General features: G+C 43.9%; 1 protein-coding gene across 1 annotated transcript in view; it reads right to left on the reverse strand.

Moving 5' to 3' along the window:
- PRKG1 (protein kinase, cGMP-dependent, type I) overlaps window positions 1–19,837 on the reverse strand; it is a 551,141-nt gene that overhangs the window by 203,231 nt on the left and 328,073 nt on the right. The gene's annotated exons all lie outside the window — the stretch shown is intronic.

Genomic DNA, 19,837 nt, shown 5'->3' on the forward strand with positions numbered 1-19,837 from the left:
CATGCTGGTTTTGCTTGTCACCCAGCAAGGTGAATCTACCTTGCTGAGACTTTGAGCAGTCAGATGCAATACGCCCTCATAAATCAGCTGTGTTTGTGCTTTCACTTTGACTTCCAATCCAATGATTAACGGATTAATAATCTGACATTGGTCACTTAAAAAGGAGCTGAAGGGCTTGGACTTCCTGGGATGGGAGCTGTGGACACTTGGCCCAACTCAGCCACCCTGGTCAAACCATAAGCAATGTTACGCATGGGCAAACAGGTACCATGGCAAACAGGGAACATGTGTGGCCATAAAAGACAGATAAATGGATGAGCATCACACCCCTTTCTATTTTCCATATTGGCAGTAAACAGTATCAGTATTGTTTTATAAATGAAGCAGTAAAGACTATTGCATTCTGCCTGGATAAAGGCCGCAGGACTAAGTCTTCTGTGATTCCTCTTAAACTTTCAAACTAATATCAATACTTGCATGAACCATTCTCAGTGGGCATCAGTTCAATTACAAATAACAGATTAGTAAATTATAAAAGTCAGATAATAAACCGTGTTCTCTGATTCCTGATGCAACACAGGACTTAGGATTTTTTGAACTAATTGCTTAGAGCAGAAAGCAATTTTTAGAAAAATATTAAAACTTGAGTTTGAAACGAATGATAAAATCCATCATAATCTTTTCCATATTGTTTCCATATTGTTAAGAATTACCTTTGTCATAGCACCAGGCTTATTGCTACACTAGCTCAGCTTCTGGCCACATTCCTCCCTTCGTGAAGAGCCTTTTATTAAAGACTTTTCCTTGCAAAGACTTCTGTCTGCTGTGACCATGTCATTCTGTTGTCTTCTCCAGGTTAGGCCAGAGAGACTGAGCTCCTCGTGTCCCTCAGTATCAGTCATCTTTTCCAACCCCATCCTCGCTCCCATGGCTCTTCTCCCAACTCTGCAACATACCTGTCTGTGCCCCCCCCCAGATTATGGACACATGAGTTGGGCAAGATCTTGCAGCTGCAGAGAGCACACTATACACAAGCTCCTGCAACTGGCTTTGATGGCCTGTCCAAGGACTTCTTCAGTCTTTTTGGGCTAGCATTGTATTAGTTTCATTTCCAGCCACTGATGCAGACCTCACAAACTTCTCACAAGCCCACTGTTTCTCACAATCCTATCATCTTCTGTTATGATCTGAATCCCATATCAGTTGCTATATATTTTGTCCAAGATCAGTATCAGCCCGTTTAATCAACAGCAGCCTGCACATAAACTCTGTCTTCCACTTCTGGAACCTCTGAACTATTGCAAGATCCATTAAAATCAGTGTTAAACTCACCCTCAACAGCTCTTAAAATAATTTCTTGATGCAAGCTACCTAGACTTGTTGATTTTAAAATAACTAATTCTAACAGCTGTTTAACTTCATCAACATACTAAACAGTTGGATTACTGCATATTTCCACCATTTCCAATTAAATTTTCTTTGTTTATACAGCATTAACATCTCCACACCTTACAAACCACAGTGAGACCAATATTACGATGAGAATTAGTTTTTTTCCTCTTGCATAGCTCTTAGAACTATTAGTTCTGTATTGTTTTCTTGTTTGCTTTTGCTTGTTTTATCACGTCTACACCTTCCTACAGTTTCTACTTCATCATCACCACCCTTCCTCAGATATCCTGAAAAGGGTCATTAATGCCAGCATGCTTCAGCAGATGCCTGTTGACTTACGTATCTCCTAAATACCACATTTCATCTCGATGTTGTTTTGTCTTCTATCTCTTCCACCTTTTTAGTATAGGATCCCAAACTGGGACTGTCCCCAACTGGCTTCTTCGGACAGTTGAGTATCTCTGCAAGCCCCCAGGTGGTTTTGGCTCAGGTTGGGATGAACTGCCACCTTATGCTGCTTCATCTGCATGCCACCACACTAGTCAAGTACCAGGGGTATCTTCTATTTTACAAGATCAGAGACTACCTATTGCTATCTTCCTACAGCTCTGCTCTACTTAATCCATCCACTATGAGTTCCAACTGCTGCTCACCATTGCTCTTCTTGAAACAAAACATAAACGTGAAGCATAAACCATGCTCTGAAAAACCTCTCATCTTTTGCAGTTCATGGCAATTCACTCATCTCCAATGCTTTCATACCAAGCATCACTGTTCAGCTCTATTCTGCCACAGGTAGGACATGAAAGACTCACCTGGGCATTTTAAATAGTTGATAGATTTATAGCCCAGAGATTATCACCATATAGCTCTGCAAAATAACAACCTAACAAGTCTTGCCTGGTTATTCTGGGCTGCCTCCTCAGCTTGTCTCTTATAAAAGAAACCTCAACAAAGCCATCCAAGGCTATCCAGCATGTAGCTAAGTGCTGCAGATCTTAACTCAGAGGCCATGGTACCTTACCAGAGTCTTAAATTTTAAGTCACACTACAGTGTCATCATAATGAAATAACCTTAATATCTAATAATTTCATCTACTTTAATATTTGTAGTATAAACTCCAAATCTTAATCAGTCCACTCTTCGCTACGTTTTATCAAGCAATGGAAAACAATCTTCTTGGTATATTCCCTGACAAACATCCACATAATATTACAATGCAAAACGTTAATTTGTAAGGATGAATGACTTCAAACAAACCCTAAAACCTTAATAAATCTCCAGCTATGCCTAATGTTCTGCATTGAGCTGTGAAGAGCTTGATTTCTTCGGTGCTGCTGAAAACACAAACATCTAGGTCATCTCTCAGCCCAGTTTGCAGTGGAGCTCAGGAAGCCGCTGTCCTCTGAATTGTGGCAGTAACTAATAGTTTGGCAGTGAGACAGGATTGGTTTTGACCTGATGCAAAATTACCAACAAGAGTTTTCTTTCTCCAAACAGGCAGGATGTCAGATATAACCATCCCTGATGGCTCTGAATCACCACTGTGACAACAGAGGACCAGATGCCAGGAGGCCTGCATGGATAAACAAGGAGTTCCTGGACAAGCTTAAAAACAAAAAGGGTGGAAGCAGGGATGGGTAGACATGGTGGAATATAGACAAACTGTCCGAGTAGCCAGGAACCAGATTAGGGAAGCTGAAGCCCAGACAGAATTAAATCTGGCCTAGGACACCAAGGATAACAATAAAAACTTCTATAGATATGTCAGGGATAAACGCAAGACTAGAGAAGATGTGGGCCCTCTCCAGAAGGTAACAGGAGACCTGGTCACCCAGGATATGGAGAAGGCTGAGTTACTGAATGACTTCTTCGTCTCAGTCTTCACTGGCAAGGGCTCTAACCACACTGCCCAAGTCACAGAAGGCAAAAACAAGGGCTATGAGAATGAAGAACCGCCCACTTTAGGAGAAGATCAGGTTTGAGACCATGTAAGAAACCTGAAGGTGCAAAAGTCCATGGGACCTGATGAAATGCATGGGTCCTGAGGGAGCTGGCAGACGAAGTTGCTAACTGCTTTCCATTATATTTAAGAGGTTGTGGTAATCTGGTGAAGTTCCCACTGAATGGAAAAGGGGGAACATAACCCCCATCTTCAAAAAGGGAAAAAAGGAAGACCTGGGGAACTACAGGCTGGTCAGTCTCACCTCTGTGCCTGGCAAGATCATGGAGCAGATCCTCCTGGAATCTCTGCTAAGGCACATGGAAAATAAGGAGGTGATTGGTGACAGCCAACAGATCTGGTGGCCTTTTGCAATATTGCCACAGCATTGATAGACAAGGGCTGAGCAATAGATGTCATCTACCTGGACTTACACAAAGCACGCAAGACTAGAGAAGATGTGGGCCCTCTCCAGAAGGTAACAGGAGACCTGGTCACCCAGGATATGGAGAAGGCTGAGTTACTGAATGACTTCTTCGTCTCAGTCTTCACTGGCAAGGGCTCTAACCACACTGCCCAAGTCACAGAAGGCAAAAACAAGGGCTATGAGAATGAAGAACCGCCCACTTTAGGAGAAGATCAGGTTTGAGACCATGTAAGAAACCTGAAGGTGCAAAAGTCCATGGGACCTGATGAAATGCATGGGTCCTGAGGGAGCTGGCAGACGAAGTTGCTAACTGCTTTCCATTATATTTAAGAGGTTGTGGTAATCTGGTGAAGTTCCCACTGAATGGAAAAGAGTTGTGGTAATCTGGCGAAGTTCCCACTGACTGGAAAAGGGGAAACATAACCCCCATCTTCAAAAAGGGGAAAAAAGGAAGACCTGGGGAACTACAGGCTGGTCAGTCTCACCTCTGTGCCCAACAAGATCATGGAGCACATCCTCCTGGAATCTCTGCTAAGGCACATGGAAATAAGGAGGTGATTGGTGACAGCCAACAGATCTGGTGGCCTTTTGCAATATTGCCACAGCATTGATAGACAAGGGCTGAGCAATAGATGTCATCTACCTGGACTTACACAAAGCATTCGACACTGTCCCACATGACACCCTGCTCTCAAAATTGGAGAGACACAGATTTGACGGATGGACCACTTGGTCAGGAACTGGCTGGATGGCCGCACTCAAAGGGTTGCAGTCAACGGCTCAATGTCCAAGTGAAAGCCAGTGACGAGTGACATTCCTCAGGGGTCAGTACTGGGGCCAGTGCTGTTCAACATCTTTGTGGGAGACATGGACAGTGGGACTGAGTGCACCCTCAGCAAGTTTGCCAATGACACCAAGCTGTGTGGTGCAGTCAACATACTGGAGGGAAGGGATGCCATCCAGAGGGACCTGGACAGACTTGAGAGGTGGGTTCGTACAAACCTCATGAAGTTCAACCAAGCCAAGTGCAGGGTCCTGCACCTGGGACATGGCAATCCCAGGCACAAATACAGGTTGGGTGGAGAATGGCTGGAGAGCAGCCCTGAGGAGAAGGACTTGGGAGCGCTCGTGGATGAGAAGCTCAACATGAGCCAGCAATGTGTGCTGGCAGCCCAGAAAACCAATCCCATCCTGGGCTGTATGAAAAGAAGCGTGGCCAGCAGGGCGACGCAGGTGATTCTGCCCCTCTGCTCTGCTCTGGTGAGACCCCACCTGGAGCACTGTGTCCAGCTCTGGAGTCCTCAGCACAGGAAGAACATGGACCTGTTGGAATGGGTCCAGTGGAGGACCATGAGGATGATCAGAGGGCTGGAGCACCTCAGCTATGAAGACAGGCTGAGAGAGTTGGGGGTGTTCAGCCTGGAGAAGAGAAGGCTCTGAGGGAACCTTAGAGCCTCTTCCAGTACCTGAAGGGGCTACAGGAGAGATGGGGAGGGACTCTTGATCAGGGAGTGGAGTGATAGGATGAGGGGTAATGGTTTTAAGTTGAAAGAGGGGAGATTTAGATTAGAGACCAGAAAGAAATTCTTTCCTGTGAGGGTGGTGAGAGCCTGGCCCAGGTTGCCCAGAGAAGCTGTGGCTGCCCCATCCTTGGAGGGGTTCAAGGCCAGGCTGGGGCTTTGGAGCAACCTGGTCTGGTGGGAGGTGTCCCTGTCCCGGGCAAGGAGGGTGGAACTCGATGATCTTTAAGGTCCCTTCCAACTCTAACCGTTCTATGATTCTATGATTCTGTGATTCTGGTCCCATTTGTGTCAGTGTAAAACAACACTAACACCTGGCTTACCAGTAATTACATCCTGTTGATTGAGCTTTACCTGAGGTCACACTCTACAGGTATTGAAAAGTAAAACAGGATTCTCATCATGGGAAAAAAAAATAACTGATGACAAATAAAATATCCAGCATTTAGGCTAATAAAAGAAGGTATTTGGAAATTAAAAAATAAAAAGTAAAAATAAAAGAACATGTACAAAACATCAAGAACAAAAGCTCTTCTCTGAACTGACTGTACAGAATGGATTCATTCATTGATAGATGCTGCCTTATTCTGGCTTGACTTCTGTTTTTTGACCCTGCCTTCCTCATAGACACTAACCCCCTTTGCCAGTTCCCTTCCCACAGCTGCTTGGCTGGTTATCTTCAGCAAGTTTTACAAAAGAGAAGCACAACCCCCTTAATGCAGGTTATTTCAGCTGCCTTGACTGAAATGCTCCCATGTAAAGAAAAATAGCAATTATTGCTCCCTCTCCCTCATGCTCTGAATCAACAGGAACACGAGACTCTCACCTTCTTTTCCCTTTTCCCTTCTCCTTGTTGTGCATTACCTCCAATAAAGATTTCCCTCAGGTTAAAATATAGTTGGTCAATATTAAACTTTTTAATTCTTAAACTCTATCTGCTCCAGGCCTTTCATGTGCATTAATAGCATTCACAAGGGATTATAGAGGCTAGATTGTGGCTATTAAAATAATCATTACAAGAAGTATTTTTAAAAAAATCTTAACTTGGCCTCCCCTCTGCTGAAAGATGAGAAAGACTATTTTTCTTGTTAAAGGGCAAAAGAAAATTGACAGTTTGATACCGTGGCGCACCGTTTCAGTTCTGCTTCAGCGCCTGCCTGTGCACCGTGGTGTGGTGAAAGCACCTCCTCACGCTCAGCCGCCTGCAGAAACTGCCTCCCAGATATCCTCAAGTGTCCCCAGCACACAGTGAATTTAAAGCAATGCGGTAGAAACGAAACAGACAAGATTTTGTGTGATTTCCAAAGCCAAAACACGTCTTTTTTTTTTTTTTTTTTTTTTTTTTTTTTAACTACTAATTTAACATGCAGGGCTTCTGAAATACCCAACCCCCTGTATTTGCAGGCTGTCTTCATACTTTATGCATGAGTATGCAAGGACCTCACGAGAGCTGCTGTGGGCACGCTGGGTATCGTCACCCTCCGCACCCTTACGAGCAGCTTCTCACATAAAACCATCCCCGAATCCTTCCCACCCCCGACCAAAGAAATACAACAGCCTTTTCCTTCTTTTTTTTACCTTTAGGCCACCCCTAGCTTGCTTCCTCACATCTTATTTACTCTCTGGTTTGCATCCTGGAGGCTGCTGCCACCCTCTCCTGCTGCAGTAACTCATTAACGCTCCTCCCCGCTGTGTCCACTTCGGCTCCAACCCGCTGCTGCTCCTCCTGCTCCCACCCCGGGGGGCTCGGTGACCCCTGCCGCTGGGTCCACTTCGGCTCCAACGCGCTGCTGCTCCTCCTGCTCCCACCCCGGGGGGCTCGGTGACCCCTGGCAGCCCCTTAACTGCTCCCTGTTGGCACAGGCAGGGATTCCCAGGATTTTGCATGAATTGCAGCCCGGGACGTGGCGCTCGCTGCACTCCAATTTGTTGTCAAGGGTGAGAAACCCAAGCTGAGGAACGCAAAGTCAGCGGTGGTACGTGTGGCTTTCTAAAATGTCTCTTTTCCCCCCGTGTTGCCTGTAACACATGATTTATCTAAACAAAAATGCAAAAGACTCAAGTTTCAGTCTTGCAAAGTCTCCCAAGTCAACTCAGCCTTCCCTGCCGAAGCTCCAGGTGTAGCTCCACGTAGCACAGTGAATTCAACACGACCTTCAGAGAGCCAAGGGCTAAGCTGTACTTCAATATCATTTTTTAAAAAAACAACAAACAAAACAATTGGAAGGGACAGTATATATATTTTTTTTTTCCTTTGTTGCATACAAGTATGAATTCATTCTTCATTTTGAGGCTCGGTGAGGAGTCCTGTAACACCATTAAACCTTCCTGCACCAATCATGCTCAAAGTTGAGTTGATTTTCTGCCTGCTTGATATCACTCTTGCTTATCTTTTTGCTCCCAATTATGAAAAAAAGGATAATTTTAACCCTCGCTGTGGACTCAAGGTGGCTGTAGACTTCAGCCAAGAATGAAACACGTGGAAGTCTGCTCTGAAAGATCCCTCATGGTTTCCAGGTCCTCTCTTCAAAGCTGGACCCTTCTTGTGATGTGGAAAGAGTCTGGCCACTTACACTTTCCAGCTAAAATTGCCACGCAATAGATGTGCTCTAATGCAGATCAGTCGTTCAATCTTTCTTCTCTGAGCAGACCTGTGGGGTTCACACAGCGTAGGGTGACACAAGGAATAGTGTATCTAGACAGAAAGGAAGATGTGACTTGACAGCTCTGAAAATTGGAGTAACATGGTGGGTGGCATGCGATCCACCTCGCTTGAGTTACGCTAACAGGGGAGAGAGGGCTGAAAAATGTCAAGTCTGAAAGCTTCAGAAGAAAGAAAGGATTGAGAGCTTTCCACAGACAGGAGCCAGGAAGCCAGCTCAGCTGCAAACCAGCCAAATTATGTACCTATTACCTCTCCCTGGTTTTACTCTTTCTTTGGATCTGGATAAAATTGTCATCAAGACTACAGCCAAATTATGTACCTATTACCTCCCCCTGGTTTTACTCTTTCTTTCCTGGGCTCCTTATTAGGGTCAGTATGGGGCATGGTGGGGGAAGGTGAAAGCTTGCTTTTCAAGTTTCGTTCTCTCATCTACATCTCACGGGAGATGCTGTTTGGATATTTCCAGCCTTCCTGGCTCCATCCAGCAGACCATAACATGGTCATAAGCTTTCTTGTCACCAGTTCATGGATCACATGTTTAATCTATTGTGTGTCAGCCTGGACAGCAACAGTCAAAGTAAAACTGGGGTAACTTGACAGAATTCTTGGTTGCCTGTGAGGTCAGACAGAACCTGATCATGACCTAACAGTCCAGCTCGCTCCCCCTAGAGTCACTCCTTAGACTATCTTTGAATCCTAAAGGTGGGTGATGGCCAGATCTTGTTGTTGTGAACACCCTTCAAGACAAAGTTGTTGGCCTTCAACATTTTGGACCTGACACCCATTCTAGTAGGGATGGTCCTTTCCATTTTTGCCTTGAGCAACATCTTGGGATGAAAAGGATGCCGGTCTAGATGGGCTCCTGATTTGAACCACTTCCTCTATTCTTACATTTAGCTTTGCATTCAGAAGACATGCATTCATTTGTCCGATTTAGTCAGATGAAACAATTTTAATGTACATATTTCACCAACTTTGGTCTCCAACTCCCTTTTTTCAAAGTATCTCCCTCCTTTGCCTCACCCTCCTAATTTATCTCCCACTTCTAGCCAGTATAATTTCACCCTAGAAGGCACTTCGTGAAATCGCAGGTAATCTTTCAATCTTGCAAAGACACAGTCATTTAATGAAGCTTCATGCATTTTTGTATTTGTTTTCTTCTCACTGACAAACAACTGGTATGAAATGCAAAACCTTAACCCTAAAACCATCCTGCTGCTTACACTGACCAAATTCAGTACCTGTCACCACAATTAAATATATGGCTACACACAAAAAGACTCTACCAGCCTAATTCTCCACGCATATAAGCCACGAGTGCATAAACTCCCATTAGCCAGACCTACCTAGCTCAGTTCTGCCAAGTCTGTCGAGATCAAAACTTCCCACTTAAGCCAATTTGGATCTGGATAAAATTGTCATCAAGACTCAGGATCAAGCTACAACAAAATGTAAAGGCTGAAGAGCGGGCATTTTTTCAGCTATATTAAATTTTTAAAAATTAATTTAGAAGCTCAGGCTGACAAGATACTTTAATTTTTTTTTCTATTAGTACAATTGAATTTTTATTTATAAGATTAAAGATCGTGTGTATATGTGTGAACTTCCTTTAAGTTTCCACTTCTCAAAATAGATCCTGGCTCTGAGGTGACACAGAGTATTCATCATTTTTTCTCCTGATCTGTTCCAGGGTCTTGGATGAATCAGAGTTTACACAGTGAACCAGAACGAGGCCTCTTTTTACAGAACATTTAGGAAGTTTTTTTTTGAAAAAAAATACAATATTTATTCTTCCAAGGCATTCTGGTCTTTTTAAAGAGTGGATATTTTGACCCCTCCTTAAAACTTTTATGATTTAGCAGGAAATTATTACACTTGCCACAGCATAAGGCTTTTCCCCATCTTTTATTTCCTGGACAAGTTTATTTTATAAATAACTCTTTCCTTAGCTGAAATATTCTGATCTTGCTTGAAAGGAATGATTTTTAGTACAGACTTGAGAATAACTGTAATGTTCTACCAACGAACATTGCAGTGAGATGTACAGTTGATTTTAGCACAGCTGTAACCCCCCTGCAGAATAATGCTTTTTTCGCTTGTATAAGTAAATATATTCAATGATAGGACTACATTGGGTAAAAACTAAATACAAAATGTTCACCAAAAAACCCTATGGCATAAGATGTCACTGAATCTACAGAACATTGTTATATTTTAAGTTTTTACTGTTAGCTCCATTATGAACTAGTTTGACCCAGCATTGTTTTAGCCACGTAATGAGCTACTGAAAATTTGTGTTTCAAAGGGAATTTTTCATTCAGCATAGACACAGGAATCAAAAAATAGTCTGGATTTTCCATTCCTTACTTGAAGCAGGTGTTGCTGGGGAAATAGGCCACCTTTTGATCACTTCAAGGATCACCTGTTGACTTTACCAGTTGCAGAAAGGGATATACAGACCAATTCCTCACAAATACTATGAAAAAGAGGATCTTCACTTGCTCCTGTCTCCAGTATACTGCAGTTGATTTTCACAGGTCAGAAGAGTTATCTCAAGTTTTATAGGCCCATGAAAACTATGTACTCCTACTCCTTGGAGCAAACCAGGAGACAGCCTTCTGGCCCAGGACCCATTAGGAAGATAGACCTGGATTTCTTAACCAGGAAATATACTTTTTTATGGTTTTCTTATGGTATTCAGAAGAAAGGACTGGACAATATACACTCTAGACATAAAAGCGTGAAACTAAGGACAGAGTAGCTGACCTGTGTTATCAATATGTTCCTTCTGTGGAAAACCATGTCAAAACCACAACACTGGTTGTGAGGTGGTATTTCCCACAATGACTACAAGGAGCACCAGTGATATCAGGGCTCAGACTGCATGTATTTTCAGCAAGATAAGTGAGAACATATGAATAGTCTTATTTCACCACCCAAAGCTGAACTCCTATTATATTTTATTCGTAAGTGAAAATAAGTTATTGAAGACAATGATCATTACGTTATTGTGATTAATGACAAGATTAGAAAGAGTAACTTTTTCATACCAATGTCAGCAGAAAATAATACTGTCCAAATCCCACTGATCTTTCAGTGAACAGGTATCATTTAAACTTTTGTTTCTATTTCATTTGGTTTCTTAACAAGAACATTTTCATTCACTTATTAATATAAGGGAAAAAAAAAGAACAATGAAGAAGGTCAATTGACATATAGTCCTTGTTTTCAAGATTTAACCTATTTTTTCCTTAAAAAGATTTAAAAGGAAAGCCTCCTTAAAAAAGAACATTTAATGTACTACATGGAATTTAATTTGATCTTGAGATAGTTGTTGATGGACAGAGCCCACATGGAAGACACAATGGGTAGGTACCATTTTGCAATGACCTTCCTACAACTATCTGCCTCACGCTCAATTGTTTCTTAGGAAGCAATCTTTTCCTAAGTTCAAACTGTAAGATTTAAAGAAAAAAATATTTGCTTGCCTTAGGCCTTTCTAATGAGTGTTAATAGGCAGCTCGACACACTGTAATGGGCTGTGTCCAGGAAGCTCAGACACAGTGTGAGAAAACGCTTCTCAGTTTCTTCCTCACACTATTTGCTATAAATTTAAAGCTGGGCAGGCTCTGTGGAACCTGCATCCAAATTATTCTTGACAATCTTCTAGAAAATCTCTATTAAAGCTCAAAGCTTAAGAGCTTAATGCGTGCATAGTTTCAGCCTTGAAAGAGAGCCAGAAACTCTAACCCCCAGAACTGATCTTATATTCATTTCTTGGTCTCATTCACACACAAGAAAGGCCAATGCTTGTTAACGTTTGAATTCATGACTTTTTAAACCCCTTCAGTACAGCAATGGGTTTTGTTTTGTCTCCTGAGTTTGCTTGTTAATACCCATAAACTGAGACACGGGGAAAAAGCTAGACTTTGATGACTACACTTTCGTGTCATCTCTGAGCAGCAGAACATCTCCACTGAGCTCCTGGTCCTCTCCAGGGAAACACCTTGTCCTCATCAGAGGTCATGCTACTTGACCAATTATTTTAGCTTCTTTTTTTTTTTTTTTTTCCTGACTGAAAATAATTGCAACTGAAACTCCTGGCCACAAGGAGAGGCCAGTAGGTGGGATGTCAACCCAGTCAAGAACCAGTCTAGGGAGCTGGACAGGTCTCTACTCCCATATCTAAGTAACTAAGGGTTCCTGAGCTTTCAGTAATTCCTAACCCGTGTTCCTGGCTGAGCTGTGGTACAGCCACACTCATGTTCAGGGTATTCGTCCCACGGATCACCTTCCTGGTTCCACTTGCCCTGCCCCATCCCTAAAACCTTACCTGCAGATCGCAGGACTGTGGTCACCCTGTGGGACAGCCCTATTTTTCATTCCCCAACAGTATATTCACAGACATAGTATATATACATATTTATATACTATTTTTTATATATATGTATAGAATCATAGAATCATAGAATTGTCTAGGTTGGAAGGGACCTTAAAGATCATCAAGTCCAACCATCAACATAACTCTGACAAAAAAATAAATAAGAAATAGGAAATAAAAATTATGAAACCATATTCCTGAGGACCATGTCAACCCATCTTTTGAACACCTCCAGGGATGGTGCCTCAACCACTTCCCTCGGCAGCCCATTCCAATGCTGGATAACACTTTCTGTGAGGAAATTTTTCCTAATATCCAATCTAAACCTCCCCTGGCGCAACTTGAGACCATTTCCTCTTGTCCTATCTCCTGTGACTTGGGAGAAGAGACCAACCCCCGCTTCTCTACACCCCCCCTTCAGGTAGTTATAGAGTGTGAGAAGGTCTCCCCTCAGCCTCCTCTTCTCCAGGCTGAACACCCCCAGCTCCCTCAGCCTCTCCTCAGGAGACTTGTGCTCCAGACCCCTCACCAGCTCCGTTGCCCTTCTCTGGACCCACTCCAGCACCTCAATGTCTTTTTTGTGGGAAGGGGCCCAAAACTGGACACAGCCCTCAAGGTGAGGCCTCATCAGTGCCCGGCACAGGGGGATGATCACCTCTCGGGTCCTACTCCCCACACTCTTCCTGACACAGGCCAGGATGCTGGTGGCCTTCTTGGCCACCTGGGCACACTGCTGGCTCCTGTTCAGCCCACAGGCCACCAACACCCCCAGGTCCTTTTCTGCCAGGCAGCTCCAGCCACTCTGCCCCCAGCCTGGAGCGCTGCAGGGGCCCCGTTGGTGGGACCCAAGGGCAGGACCCGGCACTTGGCCTTCTTGAACCTCATCCCATTGGCCTCAGCCCATCCATCCAGCCTGTCCAGATCCCTCTGCAAAGCCTCTCTGCCCTCCAGCAGGTCGACACTCCCACCCAACGTGGTGTTGCCTGTGAACTGACTGAGGGTGCACTCGATCCCCTCGGCCAGATCATTGATAAAGATGTTCAAGAGAACGGGTCCCAGTCCCCAGCCCTGGGGACACCACTCGTGACCGGCCGCCAACTGGATTTGACTCCATTCCCCACCACTCTCTGGGCCCGGCCTCCAGCCAGTTTTTAACCCAGCGGAGAGTCCTCCCATCCAAGCCATGGGCAGCCATTTTCTCCAGGAGGATCCTGGGGGAGACTCTATCAAAGGCCTTGTCTATAGTATATATAAATTATATACTAAATATAATTTATATACTAAATTACATATGGTATAATATTATATAGTATAGTATAATCTATAATTATATATTAATAATATATATAGTACCGTATTATATAATACTAATATATATAGTATATATTATTATATACTAAATGATGCCTATTATTATTGTTATTATTTTTCTGAGTCTCTTTTTCCTCCTTTATTAACTGGAGGAAAACTAATTTAAAGTTGAATGAATACAGCCTGCTCTTTGAGTTTATGTTACGGAATGCCCAACTGAATGTACTGTGTACGTTTTTCCAATTTTAAATGTCTTACATTTGAAAACATATAAAAAAGCAGGTCAGAAACACAAGCAGATCAAGCACGGGACATGGCAGGGTAAAAATTAGTGTACCTACATTAGGGAGACCTGGTATCTCTTACATGACATGGCTGTGTGGGATTAATTTTTCATCCAAAACATCCTTTTTTAGGGGGTGTATCATTATTGAGGTCACCAGTTTACACTGGTTCTAGACCTTACAACAGTGCATTTCCCAGAAACCTCTCTTTGGTAAGAAGAAGCAACCTTTGGAAATGAAGCAATAATTGCTAAAATGTGGGGAGTGAGGAATTGTGGAGATGTGATGCTGAGCGAGAGCTTGGCAGGTGTTCTTGCAGTGATGGGAAGGAAGCCTTGAGAACAGTAAACAATGGTCCTCAAGAATATGGTATAGTGTCTTCCATGGTCTTCCAACCTAGACGATTCTATGATTCTATGATTCAATGTCCTTATATGGTAACATGAAATAGATAGTAAGCTAGCAAAATAGATAGCAATAACAAAACAAATAATGACTAATTGGCCTGGGGCATGAACACTATGTAGCCAATTGTATTGCTCATAACGGCGTGTGGACACGCCCCACAACCTATCTGTGTAGAGAGCCCAGCGCGTGATCAAAAGAGAGAAACTATATATGCTGTAAAAACAAAACATTAAAACGTCTTCGCTTCATCGCTTGACGGACTCCGTGCCCTTTGTTGCCGCAAATGGTGCCCCGTGTGAGGAGCAATTCTCTGAGTCAACAGACTGGATGGTGGCAAGACCCACGGAACTGAAGAGCTGCTGAAAGGAAGCAGGAGCCGGCAAATTCACCTCGGGGTGAGTGAGGTGAGCTGTGGGGGACGGAGATGGGAACAACATCTCAGTGCGGAGGAGTCAGTCCTCAGATTAATGGATGAATTATTGCGGAAGCATAAAGTAGCCATAAATCCTCAAACCTTGAAAAAAACTTTAAAAAGGGTATCCGTGAGCCTTACAACCATGTTTATGAAGCTGGTGTGAAACTACGGGACAGAGCCACGTGTTCAGATAAGTTAGCAGGGGAGCTATTAACTCCATAGAGACAGGTAATTCAGAAGAAGGAGGCTGAAGTGGCAAGCTGCAGTAATCACAGAATCACAGAGTCTTCTAGGTTGGAAGGGACCTTAAAGATCATCTTGTCCAACCGTCAACCTAACTGACAAAAATAGACACCCACACAACAAACAAGGAGCATCATCACTAAACCAGACCTCCCAGCACTACATCAACCCGTCTTTTGAACACCTCCAGGGATGGTGGTCCTCAAAGAATTTGGTTAAGTGTCTTCCATGGTCTTCCAACCTAGACAATTCTATGATTCTATGATTCAATGAATTATTGCGGAATCATAAAGTAGCCATAAATCCTCAAACCTTGAAAAAAACTTTAAAATGGGAATCCGTGAGCCTTACAACCATGTTTATGAAGCTGGTGTGAAACTATGGGACAGAGCCACGCATTCAGATAAGTTAGCAGGGGAGCTATTAACTTCATAGAGACAGGTAATTCAGAAGAAGGAGGCTGAAGTGGCAAGCTGCAGTAATCACAGAATCACAGAATCACAGAATCTTCTAGGTTGGAAGGGACCTTAAAGATCACATCCAAAACATCCTTTTTTAGGGGGTGTATCATTATTGAGGTCACCAGTTTACACTGGTTCTAGACCTTACAACAGTGCATTTCCCAGAAACCTCTCTTTGGTAAGAAGAAGCAACCTTTGGAAATGAAGCAATAATTGCTAAAATGTGGGGAGTGAGGAATTGTGGAGATGTGATGCTGAGCGAGAGCTTGGCAGGTGTTCTTGCAGTGATGGGAAGGAAGCCTTGAGAACAGTAAACAATGGTCCTCAAGAATATGGTATAGTGTCTTCCATGGTCTTCCAACCTAGACGATTCTATGATTCTATGATTCAATGTCCTTATATGGTAACATGAAATAGATAGTAAGCTAGCAAAATAGATAGCAATAACAAAACAAATAATGACTAATTGGCCTGGGGCATGAACACTATGTAGCCAATTGTATTGCTCATAACGGCGTGTGGACACGCCCCACAACCTATCTGTGTAGAGAGCCCAGCGCGTGATCAAAAGAGAGAAACTATATATGCTGTAAAAACAAAACATTAAAACGTCTTCGCTTCATCGCTTGACGGACTCCGTGCCCTTTGTTGCCGCAAATGGTGCCCCGTGTGAGGAGCAATTCTCTGAGTCAACAGACTGGATGGTGGCAAGACCCACGGAACTGAAGAGCTGCTGAAAGGAAGCAGGAGCCGGCAAATTCACCTCGGGGTGAGTGAGGTGAGCTGTGGGGGACGGAGATGGGAACAACATCTCAGTGCGGAGGAGTCAGTCCTCAGATTAATGGATGAATTATTGCGGAAGCATAAAGTAGCCATAAATCCTCAAACCTTGAAAAAAACTTTAAAAAGGGTATCCGTGAGCCTTACAACCATGTTTATGAAGCTGGTGTGAAACTACGGGACAGAGCCACGTGTTCAGATAAGTTAGCAGGGGAGCTATTAACTCCATAGAGACAGGTAATTCAGAAGAAGGAGGCTGAAGTGGCAAGCTGCAGTAATCACAGAATCACAGAGTCTTAATTCTCTGAGTCAACAGACTGGATGGTGGCAAGACCCACGGAACTGAAGAGCTGCTGAAAGGAAGCAGGAGCCGGCAAATTCACCTCGGGGTGAGTGAGGTGAGCTGTGGGGGACGGAGATGGGAACAACATCTCAGTGCGGAGGAGTCAGTCCTCAGATTAATGGATGAATTATTGCGGAAGCATAAAGTAGCCATAAATCCTCAAACCTTGAAAAAAACTTTAAAAAGGGTATCCGTGAGCCTTACAACCATGTTTATGAAGCTGGTGTGAAACTACGGGACAGAGCCACGTGTTCAGATAAGTTAGCAGGGGAGCTATTAACTCCATAGAGACAGGTAATTCAGAAGAAGGAGGCTGAAGTGGCAAGCTGCAGTAATCACAGAATCACAGAGTCTTCTAGGTTGGAAGGGACCTTAAAGATCATCTTGTCCAACCGTCAACCTAACTGACAAAAATAGACACCCACACAACAAACAAGGAGCATCATCACTAAACCAGACCTCCCAGCACTACATCAACCCGTCTTTTGAACACCTCCAGGGATGGTGCCTCAACCACCTCCCTGGGCAGCCCATTCCAATGCCTGAGAACCCTTTCAGTGAAAAAATTTTTCCTAATCTCCAGCCTGAACCTCCCCTGGCGTCACTTGAGGCCATTTCCTCTTGTCCTGTTGCCTGTGACTTGAGAGAAGAGACCGACCCCCACCTCTCTACACCCTCCTTTCAGGGAGTTGGAGAGAGCAATAAGGTCTCCCCTCAGCCTCCTCTTCTCCAGGCTGAACACCCCCAGCTCCCTCAGCCTCTCCTCATAAGACTTATTCTCCAGACCCCTCACCATCTTTGTCGCCCTTCTCTGGACCCGCTCCAGCACCTCAATGTCTTTTTTATGGTAGGGGGCCCAAAACTGGACACAGCACTCAAGGTGAGAAATGCCACTGCCCCTCCTGTTTCCCTTCCATGTCAAGACCTAGATGATCAATCTGAGCATCCTTTTGATCCAGGGGGGATTGACCCCAACAAAAAACTAAATTTATTTCCCCCTGACCCACACGACCACTGGGGAAAGGTTTGACAGGAGGCATTAGTGGCCGGGGACTTAAGCATAACATCAAAGCTTGTTGCACCAGGAATTTACGAGCCCTGTCAACAACCGAAGTGGGAAGGACTGACTTTTGCTGTCATCAGAGAACTCCAAAGGGGAGTGCTCAACTACGGCCCTTCCTCGCCATATTCTGTGAACATGTTGGGCTCAGAGCGCGGGACGGACGGGCAGGCGGGCAGCAAGGTGATCTGTGGCCACTGAGTGGAAGCAGGCACAGTGTAGAAAAAGGGGGTAGGATGCAAATACCTAAAAGCTAAAAGATTGTATGTGCCTCTGTTTTGAAATGCACCCGATTCAGGGCTGTTTCATACAATAAATTTTTAATCTGCGCTACGATGACTTTGTTCTCTTTAAGATTCTAAGTGTGAGCTGGTGTTTCTCACAAATTAGGGGCTCATCCAGGATCAGCCCTCCTGTTCCTGCGAGACAGGACAGCAAGAGGAGAAGGTGTGCCCTGCTGATTTTAGCAGTCTCTGTCTGCTGTCTTGTATCGTAAAGGGCAGTGCGTCCTATCCGGTTGGAAGACTCTCAAAGCAAAGAGGGGGGGGAAACTGATTATTAAACCTCTACCCTTATAGAAACTGATTTGCAGCAAAAAGAGGCTAGTCCCAGAACTCTGGGAACTCCCCAAGGAACTTTGAAGAAAACCAAAACCAAAACCCCCACAGGTGATGAAATGCAAGCTGTTGTTGCAGCATTTAAAAGTATCTGAAGGATTGGGATGGTTAAATGAGGCTGTTTCATACAATAAATTTTTAATCTGCGCTACGATGACTTTGTTCTCTTTAAGATTCTAAGTGTGAGCTGGTGTTTCTCACAAATTAGGGGCTCATCCAGGATCAGCCCTCCTGTTCCTGCGAGACAGGACAGCAAGAGGAGAAGGTGTGCCCTGCTGATTTTAGCAGTCTCTGTCTGCTGTCTTGTATCGTAAAGGGCAGTGCGTCCTATCCGGTTGGAAGACTCTCAAAGCAAAGAGGGGGGGGAAACTGATTATTAAACCTCTACCCTTATAGAAACTGATTTGCAGCAAAAAGAGGCTAGTCCCAGAACTCTGGGAACTCCCCAAGGAACTTTGAAGAAAACCAAAACCAAAACCCCCACAGGTGATGAAATGCAAGCTGTTGTTGCAGCATTTAAAAGTATCTGAAGGATTGGGATGGTTAAATGATCTTTTTAATGATTGGGGCTTAACTGGTTGGATGCAATCAGCCTTACAAATCGTGCTTTTCCGTATCATCATCTTTCTACGTACTATGATCTGTATTTCCTGTTTGTTACAATGTGTGCAGCGCACTGATTAACAAAACTCTAGCTGGTGCTTTGTTAGTAAATAAAGCAGGGGGAACTGTGGGGAGTGAGGAATTGTGGAGATGTGATGCTGAGCGAGAGCTCCAGGTGTTCTTGCAGTGATGGGAAGGAAGCCTTGAGAACAGTAAACAATGTCCTTGTATGGTAACATGAAATAGATAGTAAGCTAGCAAAATAGATTAACAATAACAAAACAAATAATAACGACTAATTGGCCTGGGGCATGAACACTTCTACGTAGCCAATTGTATTGCTCATACCAGCGTGTGGACAGGCCCCACAACCTATCTGTGTAGAGAGCTCAGTGTGTGATCAAAAGAGAGAAACTATATATGCTGTAAAAATAAAACTTCAAACGTCTTCACTTCATCACCTGGCGGAGTCCGTGCCCTTTGCTGCCGCATTAAAACACTTCCCTATGCTGAAAATTAGCCACATTCAAAAGATTAAAGAAAGCAATCAAGTCCAGCTTCCCCATGGAGAGATGTGAACAGGGCAACAAATCTGAAGGATTTTGATCCCATCCCCATCCACCATCAAGAGAAATGTTCTCTTGGGCATAATTTTACCCCTTGTACCACTTCTGCACAGTGAAGGGTGTCTGTCCTGGGGGGAAACGATGCAGCAGGGAGCATTCTGATGTGGGACAAGCCTGGTGTAGTAAGATCTTAGTAATGATGGGATCACATTGACTTAGTGATCTTTAGGATTTGGTGATGCTATGCTTCTATTTGGGATTATTTTGTGGATATAGCCCGGTCCTCACTGCTGTGGCATGTTGGATTATTGGGATATTAGGCATTGCTCCCACATTCAAAAGATTAAAGAAAGCAATCAAGTCCAGCTTCCCCATGGAGAGATGTGAACAGGGCAACAAATCTGAAGGATTTTGATCC

The sequence above is a fragment of the Calidris pugnax genome, unplaced genomic scaffold, assembly GCF_001431845.1.
Source record: "Calidris pugnax isolate Ruff unplaced genomic scaffold, ASM143184v1 scaffold53, whole genome shotgun sequence".
In the NCBI taxonomy this organism is placed as follows: domain Eukaryota; kingdom Metazoa; phylum Chordata; class Aves; order Charadriiformes; family Scolopacidae; genus Calidris; species Calidris pugnax.